Source organism: Bos grunniens, chromosome 26, assembly GCF_055505025.1.
Source record: "Bos grunniens cultivar Pamir isolate PY7600 chromosome 26, Bosgru_T2T1.0, whole genome shotgun sequence".
Lineage (NCBI taxonomy): Eukaryota > Metazoa > Chordata > Mammalia > Artiodactyla > Bovidae > Bos > Bos grunniens.
Window position 1 is genome coordinate 17,334,814 of NC_141190.1, and position 17,491 is coordinate 17,352,304.

General features: G+C 42.7%; 1 protein-coding gene across 12 annotated transcripts in view; it reads left to right on the forward strand.

Moving 5' to 3' along the window:
* ENTPD1 (ectonucleoside triphosphate diphosphohydrolase 1) overlaps positions 1-17,491 on the forward strand; it is a 106,026-nt gene that overhangs the window by 3,894 nt on the left and 84,641 nt on the right. The window contains exon 1 of one of the 12 annotated variants that reach the window (XM_086378869.1): positions 2,954-3,099. The exons of 10 other annotated variants lie outside the window; for them this stretch is intronic. The gene's annotated coding sequence lies outside the window, so the exon portion shown is untranslated. Of the gene's footprint in view, positions 1-2,953; positions 3,100-17,491 lie in introns of those variants that run through there. One more of the 12 variants, XM_086378875.1, reaches the window with a different exon arrangement.

Sequence of the window (17,491 nt, forward strand, 5' to 3'; positions counted from 1 at the left end):
GCTACTGGGGAAATGATATTGATGACATCTCAAGTCTGGGAAGCAATCTGTGCTTTGCTATCAAGTTTACATGCATTTTTTTCCCATTTGGTGCCTGTGGCCATTCTCTATGGTAGAGTCCAGGCATTTTTATTATTGCCTTTTATGAAAGGGCAATTACTGCCTTTTATGACTGAAGCCAAGAAGGGTTAGATGACAGGAGTCACACAGCTAGTTTTCAGAAGTCCACAGCAGACTGTCCCCTGCCTCTGGTTTCCCTTCTAACCTGCAGATGGAGCTGAGTCATCTTGGAACTTCTGTCCCCACCCCCAGACACTTTTAGTTCCTCAAGGCACTTGGGGAGCTTCTTTCCTGTTCTAGGTCGTTGCAAGACACCTGTCTCTGCCTTTAAGGCTGATTTAGCTCTCTCTTTCCCGTTTAGTCTGGAACCAAGCTGCTCCAGCTTGGTTTGAATCTAGCTCCACTGTTTACTTTAAGCCTCAGTCTCCTCATCTTTAAAATGGGGAGAATAATGTTATCTACCTCACAGGGTGTTGTGAGGACTAATGAGGGTTCTCAAGCAGGGTTCTCAGAACAGGGCCAGATGTATATAGTATGTGCTCAATAAATGTTAGCTGTTGTGCTCACTCCTTGGTTTATCTTGGTTGTTCGTCCCTCCTCTAAGCCTCCCCCAACCCTTTGAGCCTTGTATTAGCCATCTGTTGGATGTTTCTCCTACCTCCGTACTCACACCTACGCTGGTCCTCGTTGTACTTGTCCATATTCCTGCTTTCTGCATCACTTCCCAACCTTCCCCGACTGTAATTTCTTTATTCACCTTTGGATCTGTAGGGTCAGGCACAGTGTTTAGCACGTAATGGGTGCTCAGTAAATAGTAAACAAAGTGACATTATTTTAGTTGATATTCATCTGAGTGTCAGTAGGCTGGTTTTCAAGGGGACCTCTGAGTTTGCAGTAGAATCCTACTGGTACAAACAGCTCTTTTGTGCAATATGTAAAGACACCCCTCTAAGTGAACACACTGAGAATCAAAACACATCTCTTCTAGGTGGGTGATCCTCAGAGCTGATGTGACCCTGTGCTAGCTAGGGCACCCAGTTTAGCCAGTCCAGCTCTGGCTGAACTTCAGCCCCCAGCTCCCCTTCCAGCCCAGGACCAAACTGGAGATTTCAGATGCCTCGTAGCACTACCTCATATCGCTGAACAAAACATCTGGTTGCAGAAATAGTGTTCTTCCAGCCCCATTTACAGCAGCCAAAGTCTGAGACAATGTGCTCTGGAAATGGAAGACAAACAAGTATCGCAGAGCTTGGTCCTGGATAAAATCATAAAGTACATTAAACTTGTTTCCAGCACCCTCCCTTTCTTCTTCCTGGCATACCTTCAAACTCATTTGACAAATATTATTGTATCTTCCATTTGTAAGTCCCTGTGGCAGATGTGGGGTGTAAACAATTTGCTCACAGTCTAGCAAGGAAGGCAGACATACACACAACCAACTCTAACTGAAGCCAGACTCTGCGAAGTGCTAATAATCATAGCTAACATTTTTTATTATAATTTATTATGTGCCAGGCACTGTCATTTTTATATGCATTGTCTCATGTAATCTTCACAAAAACTTCCTATGATACAGGTTTCTCCATCTGACAGCTGTGGAGGGAAGTTACCTGGCCAAGGTCACCCAGCTAGTAATATTCATAGGCAAAGGGGGGAATTTAGACCCTTGGAGTCCAGTGGCAAAGCCTGGATTCCTAATAGATTAAGTTCTCCTACTTTCCTAAGAGCCATATTAAAAGTTTCAGGAAAATCTCCTGAGAACCAGAATAGGGAGTGATGATTTTGGGGAAAACTTCTCAAAGGATGGGACACTTCAGTGGGACCTAGAAAGATGAGTAGAGTCTGGAGCCCACAGTAAGCATCTTCCAAGTCCCTCAGTGCTTAAAGACCATTTTTCTCTCTTACCTAAACTACAGGCTAGATTTAAGAGTAAAAAGCTCTTTTCCACGTTTCCAAGTTTCAAGTAGGGAACCTATTTACATGTTCATCCTGGAAATTTGAAGGCAGAAATCCAAAGTTTGTCTTGCATGATCATTGGGCCCATTTGGTAAACAGTTTTTACAAATGGCAGTGACTAGTCTTGCTTATACTTGGCCAAACCACATTTTAAGTGTATTTTCTCCCTTGTGTGGTCTTTTGCTTGCTTCTGATTCCATAGTCAGTGGTATGCCCAAGAGAATTAATGTTTAATCCCACCTGCCTGTGCAGAGTGAAGGTGAAGACTGGGGCACATCCCCTCGTCTGTTTCCTGTGAGCTCCATTCCCTGAAAAACTCTGGAGGGAGACCAAAATTGAGGGCAGCCCTTGCAGTAAAGAAACCTCAAACCTCTGCATGGTTTGATGAAAGCACAAATTGGCTGAGATACTAGCTTTGTCTTGGTGTGTGTGTGTGTGTGTGCTGAGACAGTGTTTCTTATACATCAATGAGCAGAGCATGTACATCACTGTGGACCTTGTTAAAGCACAGTTTCTGGTCCAGCATCTCTAGAGTGCTGGCCTGGGATTCTGCATGTCTGACAAGCTCCCAGGTGGTGGTAAAGCTGCCCCTACTTAGGCCACATTTCAACTACCATGTCATAAGGTCATTGCATGTCTTAGTCTCAGGACTTATTTTGGTACCGAACAACCAAGCCCTCCCTCCCCAGACCTCCACCCACTGAAGCTACCACTTTGAGTTACTGATCAGCTATGTCATTGCAGGATGATAGGAAACCTAATTCTTTCTTTCATCTGTTCTTTCAGTAAGTGTATATCCCAGAATTTTGCCACACAAGAAACAAATCTGAATCTTAATCACATACAATCTGTTATTACACAAAAAAGGCCCTGTGTTGGATTTCCTGAATATCTCCCACCTTTCCTCTGTGTCTCCAAGATTCCTTAAGCTGCTTTCATTCTCTGCCTCCAACCTGGGAAGTACTGGCTGCCCGAGTACTTTGCTGGGTGTCTGGAGTGCCAGAGAGCTGGGGCTAGCAAGGATCCAGAACTCTGAGACCGGGAGCAGCATGTCAGGGACACTGTCTGCACCGCAGAAGTGAGGTGAGAAGGACCCCAGACGCAAAGGAGGAAAGTGAGTGCAGGGAGGACGGATGGAATTTCTTTAGGTTTGGAAACTTGAAGGGATTATAAGGAAAAGAGAAGTTGTGGGAGTAGAGAAGGCAGGAAAGAGTTTGCCTAACATACTTCCATCCCACAGTTTTTGTGCTGGAATTTCAAAATGAATTTAGAGACCCAGGAACACGCCCTTCATAAAGAACTATTTTCTTCTAATCCACAGAAAGGATGTGGACAATTCCTTTATATCCGTGAGGATGTAAGAAATATGGCACATACTTGCTGTAAAAAAAACAAACACATGAAATATGAATTAGAGAAGAAAAGAAAAACAATCACTCGTGACAGTATTTTGGTGTATTTCCTTGCAGTTCCTTTTTCTAGCCTGGGTTCTCTCTCTTTTAGCACTTACTAGACTAGGACTTTGCAAAATTAAGAGATGGCACTCTGATTGTGAGCTTGTGTATACAATTTTAAAGCCAGACTTCTAGTGCAGTAATAAAGGACAGGTATTTTCTGCCTCATAGCATAGTCTTTGTTAGCATAATTTTTATAGTCACATAGTTTAACAATTGGAGAAGGAAATGGCAACCCACTCCAGTGTTCTTGGCTGGAGAATCCCAGGGACGGGGGAGCCTGGTGGGCTGCCGTCTATGGGGTCGCACAGAGTCGGATACGACTGAAGTGACTTAGCAGCAGCAGCAGCAGCAGCAGTTTAACAATGTCCCTGTTATTGAACAGTTAGTCTGTTGCCATTTCCAGTAAACATCTTTGTGTGTGAAGTTTTTCCGTGTGTGGGGTTGCATGCTGAGGATAGAGTCCCAGAAGCAGAATGACTGGATTAAAATTTGTAAAATTTTTTAAAGTTCTTGATTACTGTCAGCAAGTTGCTTTACCAAAGTGGGACCCTTCGTGCTTCCACAACAGTTCCTGTTTTGCTACATCCCTGAGAGATTAGGTTTTGTTTTTTTAATAGTCTTACCCACTTTTATGTTGTTTTAGTTTGTATTTGTTTAATTGCCAGTGAATTTGACATTTTACACGTAGTGTTCTCCTTTTGTATGCTCTCTCATTGCCTGTTTCTTACTCACTGGATTTTATGTTTGATATTAATTTATGTGAGCTCTTGATATAATAAATATATTCAAGTTTTTATGCTATATTTGTAACAGTTTTTCTGAAATCTTAATGTTTTTATACAGAGATTTACAACTATGAATAGATCCAATGCATTTCTAATCTGTGGTGTTATATTTCCAAAAAAGTTTGATATTGCATTTATTGTCTCTTAACCCAGAATAATTTTTCTAAAGTGCCAAGTAATTGTCATTTTTATTTAATTCATTACTTTTAATTAATTTTTCATTTTATTTCACAATGATTAGAGAAATGGCTTTAATATTTCTGAGGTTTCTTTGAACCAAAGCATGTAGTGAATTTTTACAAATTTGTGAATGCTTGTGAATAAGATATATTCTGTTTATAATATATGAAATTGGATATTTGTAAATCTATCCAGTCATTTCAATTATATGGTAATCCCTCCTCAACCATAATTTTCTCCTATGTGAAATTATAGTGTATGTGCATTAACTTTTATATGCTTTTATTGTTACCTACACATTTTCATTCCAGGAGAAAGAATCTAGGGAATCACTTTTTATTATGGCTTATTAGAAAAGGATGGGGAGTGGTGATGGAGACTTAGGACTATAAAAAGAAGTAAAGTAGATGCAGAGAAGGAGTAGTTCAATAAAGTTTTGAGAATGATGAAAGAAGAGGAGACAAAGTTCTCAGCATCTTAGGCAGAAGAACTTTATATGGCTACATAATCTTAGGAAGTATTGAAGTGTGGTGTGAATGCAAATTGCCAGATCTTTCCTTTCCAAATAATAATTGCAGGCCCCAGGTGGCTAGAGCCAAGAGGTGGATCTGGTTGGCAAGATTTAGGAGGTGAGGGTCAGAATTTCTGAACTATAAAATTGAAACAGGATTGCTCAAGCGGATAAAGACTCGGACATACATGCACAAAAGACATCTGAAGCCAGGTGTCATCAGCAAAATAATCTTTTAGGCATTGCTCTGAAAAGGCAGGATACAGAGGACTTTAAAAGCGTCCAGTGGACAAGGATTGGTAAATGGAAAGTAATCGTGCAGTGGGCTTCCCTGGTGGCTCAGCTGATAAAGGATCCGCCTGCAATGCAGGAGACCCAGGTTTGATTCCTGGGTCAGGAAGATTCTCTGGGGATGGGATAGGCCACCCTCTCCAGTATTCTTGAGCTTCCCTGGTGGCTCAGATGATAAAGAATCTACCTGAAAGGCAGGAGACCTGGGTCCAATCCCTGGGTTGGAAAGATTCCCTGGAGAAGGGAAAGGCTACCCACTCCAATATTCTTGCCTAGGGAATCTCCATGGACTGAGGTGCCTGGTGGGCTGCAGTCTACAGGGTCACAAAGAGTCGAACATGACTGAGAGACTAAGCACAGTGTATAGTACTTATACTTTCTAATGTAAGCTGTGTCAAATGTTCTTGATACCATCTTTTGCTTAATGTCTTCTTCTTTTTTTTTTTTTTTGCAAATAATCATAAGGGCTTTTTCATAGATTTATTTTCTTTTTCTTCTTTTTTGGTTGATATAGTAATGGTAGTAGGCTGCAAAGATTGCAGTGCTGAATCCCTGGAATTTATCAATGTTTCCTTATATGGAAAAAGAGTCTTTGCAGATGTCATTAAATTAAGGAATTTAAACCAGGGAGATTATCCTAGATAATCACAGATGGTCTAATAAGAGAGAGGAAGAAGGAGACCTGACACAGGAGAAGGCAGTGCAATCACTGTAGCAACATGTTCTGCTACTGGCTTTGGATAGGGAGAGAGGTCCACAGCCAAAGAATGGGGAATGCACAGAATGCCATCAAGCAGATGGAAAAGGAAAGGCAGCCCTGCCCACACTTTATTTTAGTTCTGTGAAGCCTATTTCAGACTCGGTAACTTCAGAATTATAAGAGTAAATGTGTGTTGTTTTAAGCAGTTGAGTTTATGGTAATTTGTTATGGCAGCCATTAGGAGACTAATACAGTAAGTATTTGATACCTGGATGTGGTGATGGCTTAGTTCATTAACCCACAGGTTTATAGAGTGTATTGAGCCACATGCTGTTCCAATCAACAGCCACGTGCTGTTCCAGTCAACTTGCAGTTCTCAAACAACTATTTGAAGTCGGTGCTGTCCTGCTCTTACAAAATGGGAGACCAAGGAATAAGTAGTTAATTGACCTTCCTAAAGTCTCTCAGTTGGTAAGTGCTGAGGTTGAGATTTGAACCCATAGTCGTAGATCTTATTATTTTGAAATATAGTTCACATACCATGTAATTAACACATTTAAAGCCTATGATTTTTTTTTTTTTGCTGTCTCGCATATAGGGTTATCGTTACTATCTTTATAAATTACATATATATGTGTTAGTATACTGTATTGATGTTTTTCTTTCTGGCTTACTTCATTCTGTATAATAGGCTCCAGTTTCATCCACCTCATTAGAACTGATTCAAATGTGTTCTTTTTAATGGCTGAGTAATACTCCATTGTGTATATGTACCACTGCTTTCTTATCCATTTGTCTGCTGGTGGACGTCTAGATTGCTTCCATGTCCTGGCTGTTATAAATAGTGCTGCGATGAACATTGGGTTACATGTGTCTCTTCCAAATCCAGAACCCCCCAGCTATCCCTTCTTTCCAGAGCTCACTTATCTGAACGTTTCAGCTCTCCCTGGAAGACCTTGCATGTGTTGGTCTCCAGAGCCCCCACACTGGGGTTTCTAATGAGGAGCTGGCCTGAAGCATGCTCACTCCTTGGAGTTTTTTTTTTTTTTCCTTGGAGTTTTAAAATACCTGTATATAAGCTTGCTTAAACAATTATGGAAGTGATACTTGCTTTTTTAAAAAAATGATTCATTGTAAATGAACACATTTACAGAATTGTACAGATATCACTATGATCAATTTTAGAACATTTTATAACCACAAAAGGAAACCTGGTACCCATTAGGGTGAATTTAATTAACTTCCATGTAGTTCTTTTCTCACTTTCTCTATTTTTGAGTTCTTAATTTTAGTTCCTTTCATAATGATCTGGTACCTACGAAAGTAATTTTTTAGAAGGGCATCAGTGTGGTAAGAGAGTGACAGCTTGTCTAAGTATAGATACCTTATCCCCTTCAAGTAATTGGAGGTATTCCTCTATTGTTTTGAGGAGTTTGATTCTGTAAAGAAGTTTGAGGACACTGTTTTTCAGCTTGAATATTTTTCTATTCTCTATTCCTGACTTAATTTTCACAGTAAGACAACTGAGTATAGACTTTCTGTTATAGATTTTGCTTAGAAAATGGTAAACCCTCTTGATTTCCAAATTCAGAACTTCTTTAGGGCAAGAAAGATTTCTCTGGTCATAACTTGAATCAGTCCTTGTATTTTGTTCATTTGCTTTTCTTCTTCAGTGACTTATTATTTGGATCTCTTATCTCTGAACTTACTCCATCTTCCTTCTCTTTCTTTCTTTCTTCCTTTCTTTTCTTAATTTTTCTTTGTATTTTGACAATATTTCCCTAAGATTATTCTCTATATCACTGATTCAATTTTCCTTAATTATCTCTAGTATGAACTTCCATTCAACTGCAATATTTTAGATTTCCATGAAATCTTCTATCTCAGAGTGTTCTCTTCTCAGAGCAACATCCTCTTATATCCAACCAAAAAATAAATAAATATTTTCCTCTCTTTCCTGCATCATATCTATTTTTGGAAGCAGGCTTTCCTTCTACCATTTTTTCTACCTTATTGCAAAATTTATTTAATCTAAGGCCTTACCCTTGAAAGAAAATAGATATTTTTGTATGTGTGCACAGATGAATGTGTTTGTTGTAACTACAAATTGGCCCTTGCCATCTACCTCTACAAGCCTAAAACCATGTGCTGCTGCAGCTGCTGGCTTTTAACATCCCCTGAAGGGAGTTCAGAGAGGAGAGCAGAAATGAGGCTCTGGAAAAACTGGCAGAACAGGTCTTCAGATAGATACTTTCAGAAGCTGATTTTATGAGCCCAGTTCTTTTATCTCATCTAGAAAAGCACTAAATTTCTTCTTGGGGACTTCTGCTTCTTTTGATTAGCAGAAACCTCTGCAAAAATATGTGCTTAAGTGCATGTACTCCCCCGTCGCCAAAATCACATATATGCTGACCTTCCACCTAACTCTTTGGAGCAGTTTCCCAGGGCTGTCTGACATGCTATTTCCGCATCTATATTCCTCTTTTGGCTCCAAATAAAACTTAACTTGCAACTCCCACGTTGTGCATTTTTCTTAAGTCAACAGTGTTTTTCATCTTATTCTAAAAGGAGTTTAAGGAAGCATTAGGGGAGATTCACCCTGGTTCAGTGTTAGAGATGAGGAATGAGTGGTCTCCCCCTTGACTCCCTTAGATCCATTTGGATCCTGGAATAATACAGTCACCAAATTCTAACCCCCCTTCTGTGAGTGGGAAGATATCTCAGTCCTCAACCCATAAGATCTTACTAGGATCCAGGAAAGAACAGTTCTGTTGCCATAGAGTCACATTTCAGAGGATAGCGAGACTAGTGGTGTCAGGATTCTGTCAATATTTTTGTCCAGAGGCATAAAGCCATTCAGGAAGAACCCTTCTCTGGGCCCATTTTCTTGCTTTTCCCCTTTTCTGCTGAGAACAAATCTCCATTAAACTGCAGAGTGAGCTCCTGTCCTACTGCTTAGTATCCTGGCCAAGTAATGCTGATTTTGGAGAACAGTTGTAAGTCTCTGTATACTCATGGTAGACCTAAGATTACCAGTTCACAGAGGCAAAAAACCCCACACAAACAAGCAAAACAAAGCAAGACGAAACAGCAAACCCGGGGGCTTCCCAAAGAGTTCCCTCTCCCCTCCCATCATGTCCCGCTTCTCTTCTCCCATAGTGCACTTTAAAAAACAATTATTTATTTATTTGTGGCTGCACTGAGTCTTCATTGCTGCAAAAGGGCTTTCTCTAGTTGCGCAAGTGGGCCTCTCATTGAGACCAGGTCTAGGGTGCACGGGCTTCAGCAGTCGTGGCTCACAGGCTCTAGAGTGTGGGCTCAGTAGTTGTGGTACATGGGCTTAGTTGCCCGGCAGCATGCGGAATCTTCCCAGACCAGAGATGGAACCTCTGTTCCTTGCATTGCAAGGCAGATTTTTAATCACTGCACCACCAGGGAAGCACCCATAGTGTGCTTTGGTTGGCTCCAAGTTAATGAGTATCGTGAGGGCCATCTGAGACGTCTGCTTATTTGCCCTGGTCACGCGGTCTTGTCTCAGAAGAGGTGATGCTTGCCATTAATATCATTTCCTAATACTAATGCACTGACATTTTTTGAGGGAAAAAAATAATTTTTTTAGGATACAGATTTTCACAAGAATGTGAGAGCATATATCAAAGTATTTTCAGTTATGCAATCGTCATACTTAGTGGTCATAAGACTTGGCTTTGTGAGATACTCTGGCAGGAATGAACCAAGAAGTTGGTGAGTAATGGGAAGATACTTGTATTGGGCTTTGGCAATAGTCCATTAGGTGAGAGATGATGGGGACCTGCCCTAAGGCATTGATGGTGGGGAGGGGAGGGAGTTGGGTTTCTCTGGCTCAGCAGTAAAGAATCCACCTGCAATGCAGAAACTGCAGGAGATTTGGGTTCGATCCCTGGGTTGGGAAGATCCCCTGGTGAAGGGCATGGCAACCCGCCCCAGTATTCTTGCCTGGAGAGTCCCATGGACAGAGGATTTTGGCAGGTTACAATCCATGGGGTCGCAAAGAGTCAGATATGACTGAAGCAACTTAGCACGCATGCACACAGGGGAGGGGGATGGGTGGGAGGGGCTGGATTTAAGCAATATGTATAACGTAGAGTCTGAGGTAGAGGGTGGGTGGTTTTTTGGGAGAGAAGAAGATGGAGATGTTAAGATTTATTCTCAAGTTTAGCGGTGGATAATTGGGTTAATACATATTTATGGATAAGACTAGGAATGGGGGAGGGAGAGTGGATTTGGCAGGGGCAGAGAGATAATAAGTTCATCCTGGCACATGCTAAATATGAGATGTTTATAAGACATCAAGGCAGAGCTATTTTGTTGGTTGCTGGAAATTTGAGTCTAAAGCTTGGAGAGGTTTGAGCAAAATCAAGAGATAATGGGAGCTGGAGTTGGAGCACAGAGTCAGTGGTTGAAAATATGAGCTTTTAAAGTATGAGTCACTCTGGAAACTATAGGGAATGGAAACAGAGAGGCTGAAGAACGGAACCCAAGGAAACACCAACAATAAAGGGATGGAAAGAGAAAGGACTTAAGAAGAGAGATTCAGAAAGAAAGCCTAGAAAGGTAAGAGAAAGCCAAGGAGAGTCTGAACCTGGTAGCCAAGAAAGAGAGTGTCGTGAGACCAAAGCTTCTAGAAGAAGTGCCAAAGCTTCTGATTAGGCAAGGAGAATGAGAGAAAGTATCGTATTTTTTCTTTTTCTAATACACTTCCCGCCTCTACCCCTGCCCCATAGTGTAATGTTTGGGGGAGTTGGGGGGCACTCTATAGTATTTCCTACCCACAGACCCTTAATCCTTCCAGCAAAACCCTTCAAACTCTAATGTTACATTTTACAGTGGAAGAGATGTGATCAGGTTTGGGAATTTGGAGCTTATGAATATTCTTGGTGGAAACTGAGTTAGTAGAATATTAAGAGGTTAAATAGGAGATATTAAGAAAGTAGGAACATTGAGCTTATTACATGACTCAGGAAGTGAGGTGGTGGAGGGAAAGAGAGCTGACTTGAGGGATGAGTTAGGTCAAAGGAAGAATGTTGCAGACTAGAGTGGACTTGATTATGTTTAAAGAATAAGAGCCAACAGCAGGGGATTCCCTAGCAGTCCAGTGGTTTAAGATCCTGTGCTTTCACTGCTGAGCCAACCGAAGGAAGATGGACTCATTCGTTCAAATGAGCAAAGATTATATATCAAGCACTATTTTAGGCACTGAGGATACAGTGGATAGCAAAACAAAATCCTTAACCTCACAGGGTTTATGTTCTGGGTACCATACAGATAATAAGCAAAGGAAAAAAGTAAGACGTATTTTAGTGATGATAAGTAATCTAATTAAAGCAGGGAAGAGGACTGAGAAGTCTAGGAAGGTTATAATTTTAGATGAGGATTTTAGATAAGGATCTCTTTGAGTAGATCCTGATTTGGGACTTTTTGTGTTTCCTGGACCTGGAGGTTTGTTTCCTTTCCCACGTTAGAGAAGTTTTTAGCTACTGTATCTTCAGATATGTTCTCTGCCCCTTTCCCTCTCTCTTCTCCTTCTGGGACCCCTATAATGCAAATGTTAGAATGCTTGATATAGTCTTGCTGCTGCCGCTGCTGCTGCTGCTGCTGCTTAGAGAGAAGTCTCTTATTTAAACTTTCCTCATTTTTTAAATTCTTGTTTTGTTCAGCTTCAGTGATTTCCTCCATCCTTCTCGTTAACTGATCCATTCCTCTATATCACTTAGTCTATTGTTGATTCCTTCTAGTGTATTTTAAAATATTTATTTGGCTGCCTTGGGTCTTAGTTGTGGCATATGGGCTCTCTGTTATGTCAATGCACTCTAGTTGTGGTGTGCGGGTTTACTTGCTCTGTGGCATGTGGGATCTTTAGTTCCGTGACTAGGTGTCAAACTCACATCCCCTGCGTTGCAAGGCAAATTCTTAACCACTGGACCACCAGCACAATCCCTCCTCCTGTATTTTTCATTTCAGTTATTGTACTCTTCACCTCTGTTTCTTATTTGTGTTTTCTCTTTGTTAAAACCTTCTAGCTTCTCACTCTGTCATCCATTATTCTGAGTTCTTTGATCTTTGCAATCATTACCTTGACTTCTTTACTGAATGGATTGCCCATCTTCAACTTCACTTAGTTTTTCTTCTGGGATTTTATCTTGTTTCTTCCCTTGGAACATGTTCCTCCATCACCTCTTTTGCCTAACTTGCTGTTTTTATTTCTATGTATCCGGTAGGTTGGTTATATTTCCCGACTTTAGAGAAGTGGCCTTTTGTAGGAGACGTCCTATGAGTCCCAGCAGTGTGCTCCCCTCTGGTCACCAGATCTATATGCTCTAGGTGTGCCCCTGGGTGGGCTCTACCTTCTTTTGTTTGTGGCAGGCTGACTGCTGTGGATGGTCTGGTAGATATGGCTGGCTCCCAGTCTGGTTGGTTACCAGGTCCCGCTTTGTGTGGAGGCTGCTAGATGCTGATTGGTGGGGCTGGGTCACGAAGCAGCTGATTGCAGAACCCCAGGAGTCTCCAGGCTAGTGCTGGCTCAGTGGTGGGCAGAGCCAGGTTCTAGAGTAGTGATTGTGGGGTCAGGGTTCCCTGATCTAGAGTTGGCCTGCTGGCAGGTGGAGCTTGTTCCTGACATGGCTGGCTGTGGGTTCTGGGGTGTCCAAAAGCTGGTGCTGGCCTGCTGGTGAGTGGGGCCAGAAACTGGGGCAGCTAGTTGAATAGCCAAGGTATCTCAGAGCCATCATTGTTCTGTTGGTGGGGGAGTGGTCAGGGCCTAAGGGGTCTCAGGGCTAGTATTGACTGGATAGTGGGTGGGGCTAGAGCCCAGGGGATCCAGGAGATCCTGGATCCACTAGTGTGTGGACCTAGATTTCAAAGTCTCTGGTTATAGGGTCCTGAGGGTGTCCAGAAGCTGGTGTCAGCCTGCAGGGGGTGGGACTGGATCTCAGGGTATCTCAGGTCTGGTGCTGGCCCACTGGTAGATAGGACCAGGTTCCAGTGTCTCTGACTGCAGAACCCAGGAGTCTGAGAGCAGGTGTTGGACTGCTTGTAGGTGGGGCCAGTTCTTGACACAGTTGGCTACAGGATCTGGGATGTACTGAAATTTGTATTGGCCTGCTGATAAGTAAGGCCCAGTCCCAATATGGCTGGCTGAGGGGCTCAACTTGCCCCAGAGCTGGTGTTGATCTGTCGGTGGGCAGATCTGGGGCCCACATTTGTTTCTCTAGTACCGTCTTCTCCTCTGAACTCCAGACTTGTATATTCATCTGCTTATTTCAAAATCTCCACATCAAAGAGGCGCTTCTTTTCTTTTCTTTTTTACCCTGCAATGCGGCATGCAGGATCTTAGTTCTTCACTTGTGCCCCCTGCAGTAGAAGTGCAGAGTCTTAACCACTGGACCATAGGGAAGTCTCCAAATAGGATTTCTTAGCAAAGGCATCTCAAACTGAAAACATCCAAAACTGAGATCCTGAGCTTCCCACTCAAACTTGTTTCTCCTACCGTCTTTCTCAGCTCAAGGCCACTCCATCCTAGTTTTTGGAAGGCCCAAAACCTTGGAATCAAATTTACTTCTCTCTTTGCTTTCTATCCATATCCAGTCAGGAAATACTGTTGGCTCTCCCTTCAAAATCCAATCACTTCTTGGAAGAGTTCTCAAGATGATGGAGTAGGATGCTCATATCCTCCCAAAGGCACACCAAAATTACAAGTATTTACAGAGCAACTATTGATGAGAAAGGCCAGAACCCTCCAGAAAAGACCTTCAACAGCTAAAGATATAAGGAAGGAACTACAGCAAGATGGGTTGGAAGGGCGGAGACATAGTATTGTCAGGGCCCATGCCTCTAGGTTGGTGACCCCCAAATGAAAGAATAACCACAATTACAGAGGTTTTCCCCCAAATGCGAGGGATCTGAGCCCCACATGGGACACCCCAGCTGCAGATTCCGTTCTGGAAAAGTGAGCCCCCAGAGTATTTGGCTTTGAAAACCAGCAAGGCTTACTTTGGAGAGACCCAGACAGCTGCAGGAAATGGAGGCTACAATCTTAAAAGGCTCACATAAAATATCATGTGCTGTCAGACCCAGGGCAGAAGCAGTCATTTGAAGAAGCCTGGGTCAGATCCACCTCTTGATCTTGGAGACCTCTCAGAGAGGCAGGAGACAACTTAGATCTGACCCTGGGGCCATAAACACTGGTAGCAGGCATATTGGGGATCTCATTCTGTGAATGGACACTAATGCTGGCAAGTGCCATTTTGGAACCCTCTCTCTACCTTTTTAGGGTTTCCCTGCTGGCTCAGACGTTAAAGAATCCACCTGCAATGCAGGGGACCTGGATTCGATCTCTGGGTCGGGACGATTCCCCTGGAGAAGGGAATACTCCAGTATTCTTGCCTGGGAAATCCCATGGACAGAGGGGCCTGGTGGGCTACAGTCCATGAGATCGCAAAGAGTCAGACACGACAGCAACTAACACTTTCTCTACCTTATTAGTCTTGGGACCTAGCCCCAGCCCTGCTTAATTCAGGGCTGTAAACATGAATACTGGAATGCCTTGGGCCAGACAACTAGCCAAGCAGGGACACAGCCCCACCCACAGCAGGCAGGCTGCTTTAAGATCCCCTAAGTCCAGACCCATCGCTGGACACAGCCTTGTGCAGAGGGGACCAGGACCTAGCCTCACAGACCAGTGTGTGGGCACCAGTCCCAGGACGACCACACCAGCCCCAGGAAAACCACAGCTCCGCATCTGCCATGGAAGGACCCAGCCCACCACAAACAGGTAGTCACCATCCCCAGGTGTGTTAGGTGGTGTTGAAACTCAGTGAGACTGGATTTTAATGCAGTGAGATTGGACGAGACCACCATGGGAGTGCAGATAGAAAAGCGCTCCAAGGACGGAGCCTTGGAATGCTACAAATTTAATGACTGGGAACAAGAAGAGAAATCATCCAAGAAGATAGAGAAAGTGTGTCTATGTGTGTATTTGTGTTGGGGTGGGGGGAGGGAATAAACTAGGAGAGTATGTTGTCCTGAGAGCCAAGTGTGTTAAGACGAGAAAGGGACTTTCCTGATGGTCCAGTGGTTGGTAATCTGCCTGCCAGTGCAGGGGACACAGTTTGATTCCTAGTCTAGGAAGATTCCATGTGCCGCAGAGCAACTAAGCTCATGTACCACAACTATGGAGCCTGCGCTCTGGAGCTGGCATGCGGCAGCTACTGAGTTGCCACAACTACCGAAGCCTGTGCACCCCAGGCCTGTGCTCTGCAACAGCAGAAGCCTGTGTACTGCAACTAGAGAATAGCCCCCACTCACCACAGCTAGAGAAAGCCAATGAAGACCCAGCACAGCCAAAAATAAAATAAATAAATATTTTTTTTTTTAAGGAAGAGGAGGGAGTGGTTGGCTGGATCTAATGCTGCTCATGGGTCAAATAAAGTGAAACTGAGAAGTGACCATTGCATTCAACACAGTGGAGGTCCATGGTGAGCTCCGTAAGAGCCCGTTTGGTGGAGTGCTGGGAGCCAAATTCTCACTGGACTTGATCCTGTTGCTTCTCCTCTCCCCAGTGATATCTGGAGAACATGGTTGAGTGTGAGAGGGGCATGGTTCCTCAAAGGAAATTCAGAGTCCTGGTACCAGAAGAAGAGGAAACGGATTTTTGGCAGACAATACAGCAAATGTTCACTTTGGCTAGAAATAGCCAGTTTCTGTCCCGGGTATCCTATTTACAGCCTCTATCATCAGCTCTCTGTAAAGTTTTTTGAGAAAGGCAAATTTTATAGGAAGGCTTATAACTTGGTGCTGATAAACCATCCATATGGCAGTCATTTTCTTTGAAAGGCAGAAGCCCTACGGGGCCAAGAAGTGTGTACTCTTTTACACGTGTCTTTCTCAGTAAGCTCACTCCAGGATTCACACTATGAAGACAGCCCAAACACCAGGCTCCTAGTCACTGTTGCACTTTCCAGAACTGCCTTATGGTTTCATATGGTATATCTGTTTGCAAAATCCAATGATTTGGAGAATTATGCACCCTAAGACAAGATAAGGGCAGGATAGACGTGAAGAAAGTGTCAGTTGCTCAGTCCTGTCTGACTCTCTGCAACTCCATGGACTGTAGCCCACCAAACACCTCTGTCCATGGGATTTCCCGATGAGGTGCCATTCCCTTCTCCAGGGCGTCTTCTTGACCCAGGGATTGAACCCGGGTCTCCTGCAGGGATTGAACCCGGGTCTCCTCCTGTGTGAACCCGGGTTTCACACAGTTCAAGTGTGGTCTAGATATTTCTGCATTTGGCATTTTAAGAAGACTCAATGAATGTTCGTGCTGGAAGGCCCCTTGAGTATTCTCAGATCTCTTCATTAAAATATAATTAATTGTATTGCTGCCTTTTAAAATTACACAAATAATACAAGTTTTTTTATGGAAAACCAATACAATATTGTAAAGTAAAAAAAATAATTAAATATATAAAATTTTTACTTAAAAAAATAAATAAAATTAAGTGCTTAAAACAAAAAAATAAATAAATAAAATTTGGGATATATAAAGAACAAATAAGAAAACAAAAATCCTCAGTAAGCTCACTGTTCATACATCATTGTCATTTAACTTCCCTTTTGTTCTGTTTTCTCCTACTTATTGTTATTACTTATTTTCTAAAAATTTGGAGCCATCTTATCCACACTGATTGTAATCTTATATTTTACTTTATAATTTGCTAGGACAATCAAATTGTTTTGGGGTAAGATTTTTTTAAATCAATTAATTTATTTTGGGCTGTACTGGGTCTTCGTTGCTGTGCATGGGCTTTCTCTAGTTGCACTGAGCGGGGTCTGCTCTAGTTGCGGTGCATGGGCTACTCGTTTCATCGGCTTCTTTTTTGTGGTGCACGGGCTCTAGGAGAAGGAAATGGCAACCCACTCCAGTATCCTTGCCTGGAAAATCTCATGGACAGAGGAGCCTGGTGGGCTGCAGTCCATGGGGTCACAAAGACTCGGGCACGACTGAGCGACTAACACACTTACACACACATGGGCTCTAGGGTACACAGGCTTCAGTAGTCATGATGGATGGGTTTAGCTGTACCTCAGCGTGTGGAATCTTCCCAGACCAGGGATCAAATCCTTGTCTTCTGCATTGGCAGGCAGAGTGTTAACCCCTGGACCACCAGGGAAGTCCACCATGATTTTTAATGACCATATCTAGTACTCCATTATTTGAACATATACCATATATTTATTTAACCATTACCTTTTGTGGAATATTTAGGAAATTTCCAAATATTTTACTATTACAAAAACTGTTGTGGGTCATCTCACAAGATTTCTTTAGGATAAATTCCTAAAAGTAGAATTTGTAAATTGATCTCCAAATTGCAGCAGTATCTGAGTGACAGAAGTATTGAAGTCCTGAGTTGGGAAAGAATGTGCCCAAGCCACCTTGTCAGTGGCTGAGTGTTTTGGAGTCCAGCTGCTCTGTCTTTTGAAAGACCGCTTTCCTTGACACCATGCCTCCTTG